The following is a 5,197-nucleotide window of genomic DNA, read 5'->3' as shown; positions in this document are numbered from 1 at the left end:
TCAGGAAACCAAGGAAACAAATTTCGAATGAAATCAAAAAACCTAAGCAAATCAGCAGTTTTAACCTTTACCCTTTGCGCCTTTAATGCTTTTTGTAATTGTCTAACATACACCTTATGACGACTCAATTCTTGTCCCATTATGACTTACCTCACAGTGACAGGCTATCACTGAATCAAGGGTTTCAGAAACGGGTGGCCACCCCTTTTTTTCCTCTGTTATAGCTCCTCACTGGATCCCCCGTGTCACAGGCCCCACGTTGGGCGCCACGAATGTCCCTTCCCTCGGGAATTGGGAGTCGGTCCGTGGAACCTGGAAGGGGGAGTGGGTGGGACAAGAGACGCAAAGGAGGGAGGCAAGACAAGGATCTGATCAAGCCTCGTTTTATTGCCTCACACAAGCTTCTTATATAGAAGTGTAAAAAAGGGGAAGTAGGGGGAGAAAAAATAAAAAAACAGAAGTTGTTCAGAAGTCTTCTCAGAATCATCACACCCGAGCGCAGCTTAGTTCTTGTGGTCAGCCAACTAGATTTTAATCAGCAGTCATAAATGAGAGCATGCAGTTTTCACAACTTGCTGGGCCACAGCCTCAGCTTTTTCCGTGCTCAGCCCGCCACCACTTCCTCATCAGGAAGTTGGCAGTCTGTCCTTTTGGCTCTGCAACTCAGGGGGTCATCATGAGAACACACAGTTCCCCACAAGATGGGACTCCAGAAGTCAGTGGGTCGGACGTGGGGCAGTTTGAGCTTAAGTGGCTCAATGCCCAGTGGCAGAGGTGCGTGCAGGGACCGGTGGAAAATCCGACCCCGTGTCCGATGCTCAAGAGCTGAGTGCAGAGGTGACCGCGATCCCACACGGACCAACCCACTAAACGTAGGCCCCGGACCTCGGGAAGGCCCGGGCGATCGCTGGAGTTCGGCGGGTCAGTGGGAAGGAGGGCAGCGCGCTGGGTGGACGCCGGCGCGGTGTCCGGAGACGAAGATCCAGAGCCTCAGCTTCTTAAGGACTCTTCCGTGGGGGGCGGGCCCTGAGAACCAGGAGACAAAGCCGGGCGAGGAGACCTGGTACGCCCCTGCCGCGGGAACCGGGGCGCTGCGCCCTGCGGCTGCTCCCTCCCCGCGCAGCGGGTCTCGGTCTCCCTCAGGGAGCTCGCGGACAGCGGGGCGGGAGCGCCCGAGCCCGGTCTGGAGGCGGGGCCAGGCCCGGAGGCGGGGCTAGAGCGGGCGCAGGCCACGCCCAGGAGGGTGGGGCGTCCAGGTGGGAAACTGCGGCGGCTTCTGCCACTTTGCTCCTCTGCTCTCCGGCTGCTGGAGAGACCGTAGTTTGGAAAGGGCGTGCTGGGGAGCCAGGCGGGGGCCGGCCCGGTGCAGCTGTCGGAGGAGAGGCGCTCCTGCACCGGCGCGCGCGCTCATCAACCCGAGACTGAGCAGAGACGAGTCCTACGAGGCAGGGGGAGGGGAGGCAGAGAGAGAAGCTTTCGGGTATGGCCGGGGAGCCAGCCAGGCTGCATGAAGGGCCCGCAGGAAGTGGGTCGGAGGGGTCCCTGGGGGCAGAAGGAGGGGGCGAGAACTAGAAAGCAGGCTTGGGGAAAAGAGGGGAGGCTCCTTTCATCCACCTGTTGCTTGTGGGCATGACTGCAACACACGTCCCCACCCCCGTCAGCTCACCGGCAATGATGGCCACGAAGATGTTGACCCGGAGCCCATAGAAGGGCCAGCGCAGAGAGGTCTGTGGCCTGTGCCATCTGCCTTATCATCGACTTCCCGAATATGAAGGCTACAGATAGGAGCAGCAGGGCTGCGGGTGAAAAGAGCACATACTGACTCAGAGGGAGAAATGCTCCCAACAGCGGCCCAGCTCCCCCCACCCGCCGCCCCGTCCCCTCACGCACCTCCCCCAGGCCTGGGACACACCTGTGCCTTTCCTAATCCTGTGGAAATGTTCACTTTTTCACACACAAACACACACACCAGCTCCCCAGCATGATAGACTGTGAAGGAATGGGGTAAGGGCGGCTCCAGGAACCCCCAAGTGGGCCAGCGAACCTCTCTATACCACCGCCACTACTCCTGGAACGTGGGACAGGGCGCCACTGAGAGACTTCTCCCACACCTATGAGGAACGTGCAGGAGGCAAGCTAGAGGGGCAGGAAGGGTGTGGAGCCACCCAGGAGGGACAGGATGATGGGCACCCGCAGGAGGCTGTGCACAGCTATGCCAAGGAGGTACACGCCGGGTGGCGGGGGGAAGAATGCAGTTACCTACTGCCAACTGTACCACTGTACCCACCCCCATCATCCTTTCTCTTCTGTCTTCCTTCCCCATCCCATTCCCATCTTCCGTCCGCTCTCTCCTGGCTGGGTCCACATTTCCCCCACATCTGCTCCATCCCCATCTAGCTGTGCTTCTTGCCACGCAGCCCTCCCAGACAGACCTGCGGAATGCAGACCCCTCCACGACCGCATGAACACTCTCAGGTCACCCCAAAATGGAAAGAGGCTCTAAGATAACAGAAACCAACGCCAGGAAGTCAGGAGACATAAGAGTCCCTTCCCTCCCTATCTTCTCAGTCTCTTTTGGAACATATGATTGTACTTTATGTCTTTATGTCTCCAAATTAACTCTTATCTGGTCCCGGTCTCCCCATTAACTCGATATTAGAATATCTGAATTGGAGCATGGGGGCTTCATCAGTGGCAGAACTCTGGTAAGGGATGATGAGCTGGGAGGGAAAGTATATGGGGCACATGTGTAGCTTTGTGTCTGTCTCTCTCTCTCTCAGCGTGTATCTCAGTCCTAGATGAGAGAGTGTATCTCAGTGTGCCTCCATCTTCTGCCAAAGAGGGAGAGGGGAGCTGAGTGGGGAGGGGATGCCCCCCACCAGGAAACTTACAGGAGCACGTGCACCAGTTCCATTCCCACTACCACTACCTTCTGTTCTATAATCCCTTTGTTGCCAATCCTGAAACCTCTTTTCCCAGATCTGCCAAGGACTGCTTCCTTCTTGTCATCTGGTCTCAGCTCAAATCTCAAATGTCATCTCTTCCAAGGTCTTCCCTAAAGGCACCCCCCCCACACACACACACACACAATCTTCTGTGTCATAGCCCTTGTATTTTCCTCATAGCACTTACTGCTACCTGATTTTATCTTACTAATTTGTTGACTTGGTAATCCTGGCCCCTGCCCCTAGAATGTAGGCTCCCTGAGGGCAAGGGTCTTGTCTTTTTCATCTCTGTATCCCCAGATCCTAGATCAGGGCCTGGCACATAAAAGGCACTCAATAAATAGGTGTGGAATTGAATTGAACACAGAGATGCCTGACTGGCCAGTAAAGGGCATTCATGGCTGACTAACTGACCTTTTTGTCCTTCTTGCTGCATATTCATTCCCTGCCAGAGCCCTGTGTTTTTCCTCAGCCTGCAGCAGTCCCCAACCACGGCTGCTGCAAACCCACTGTCACTACCACCACATCAACAACTACTGCTGCCACCTTAGATCCCTCAGGAGCTGTGGGCCGAAACACCCAGGCTTTGCACCTGGTCTCCAAGCCCCAATTCCCAGCAGATCTGAACCTTGTTCTTGACCCCCTTCCAATCAGTGTGACCCACCCCACCCCCCATTTGGAAACCACTGCTCCTTTAAGCACACTCCCCTGAAGAGCCTGAAATACAACTCCACCAACATTTATTGGGGGTTCCCATATGCCAGGCACTGTGCTAAGTAAATCTCCAAAGTCATGCCAAATGCCAGTGCCCTTCTCCCTCTGAATCTCCCAGTGTCCCTGCACCTCCTGTGGTCAACATGGCAGTTTCTGCCCTGGACAAGCTGCCATGCATGAGCTGAACAGACAGTGTGATGGCCTAGCCCATCAAAGGCCTCGTCCCAGGGCTGGGCCCTTACCCACCAGCAACCGTCTCCATCCCTCACCTCCTCTGGCATCATGCGGGGCAGATGCTCATCTGGAAGCAGATGCTCTGGATGGGGTTGGGCAGCCACGCCAGTTCTCCATTCTCTCCTTACTGTTTGGCCCAGTGTTTCTATGAGAGGACCAGGATGAAGGCAAGAAAGCCCAGGAAGCTCACCAGCCAACCTGTGATCCACAGCTCCCGAAGATCACAGGTTTCTTCACCCAAACCTGGGACCCAGAGCTGCTCTGATGCCCAAGGCTGAGGCTGGCTGACTGACTACAGTCCACATTGAGGTATCTGCCAGCAGTGATTATGGAGGCCAGTGTTTGGGGCAAGGAGAAGAGCCTGAGGACTTCAAGGAGCCTGGGGCCCCAGCTACTGGCCATCTTCAGTCCTTCAGGCTCCTCTGCCAGGCTGCTTGGCTGCTCCAAAACATCACCCTCCAACTGTCATAGAACCTGGCCTCCAAGACATCCTGAACCCAGGGTTCTCATCCCCAGCTCTGGCCTTTGACTGCCAAAGCGCACCCAGTATACTCTCTTCTGGAGCTCAGATCTACTGTATTTCTTAGAGAGAATAATAGGAAAAATGAGGGATGAAGGAAGAAATGGAGCACTCAATCATCTGAGGGGAACCACCACACACACCCCATGTGCAGCAGAATTGCCTGCCCTGATACATATACACACATGCACACATGCAAATGCACACACACTGATTCTCTGAGATGCACACTCTGGGTTCTTCTAGAAGGAAGGAACTGGCCTGAGAGGGCACAGGAGATACCCCAGGAGTGGAATCTATACTTCCCAGACTCAAGGGCAGGACCAGTCATTGCTGTAGAACCAAGCAGGGTGACTGCTCATTCTTGGGTACAGTCTTTGGCTTGATGGGTCCCTGCACATCCCTGTTGTCTATTTTATCCTTGGACTTTATCTCCAATGCAGCCCTTTTTTTAAAACAGCATTGACCTCGCTCCATCCTCCTTAGCTGTGAGCACAGCAGGGACACTCACTGGCAAGGGGCTTAGCCAGCTGAGTACCCATTGACCTCTCTGTGCTAAGCCTCTGTCTCCATTGGCAACACATTCAAGCCATCCTCTTTCCTTCTTATTGCTGTAGGCTCTGGCAGCCCTGTTTTCATTGGCTGCCATGTCCTGAAGCTTGGTCACTATTGGTTGCCACTAGAGGTAGTTTTTCCATTGACTGAATCCAATGGATGGATGGGCTTCATCCTGTCTGTGCCATGCTGCCAGCTGTCCCAACATGTGCTCCCTCTCCAGCCTTCA

The 5,197-nt window shown here is 55.0% G+C and overlaps 1 long non-coding RNA gene across 1 annotated transcript in view; it reads right to left on the bottom strand.

Annotated features, from left to right (window-relative positions):
• The window catches only part of LOC103597856, a 1,645-nt gene extending 944 nt beyond the window's left edge, over positions 1 to 701 (bottom strand). The window contains exon 1 of the long non-coding RNA XR_551144.1: positions 588 to 701. This is a non-coding gene — a long non-coding RNA (uncharacterized LOC103597856). The remainder of the gene's footprint in view (positions 1 to 587) is intronic.
• Positions 702 to 5,197: the final 4,496 nt, after the last annotated feature.

Source organism: Galeopterus variegatus, unplaced genomic scaffold, assembly GCF_000696425.1.
Source record: "Galeopterus variegatus unplaced genomic scaffold, G_variegatus-3.0.2 Scaffold2442, whole genome shotgun sequence".
NCBI lineage: Eukaryota > Metazoa > Chordata > Mammalia > Dermoptera > Cynocephalidae > Galeopterus > Galeopterus variegatus.
This window is presented reverse-complemented; position numbering and strand designations above follow the sequence as displayed.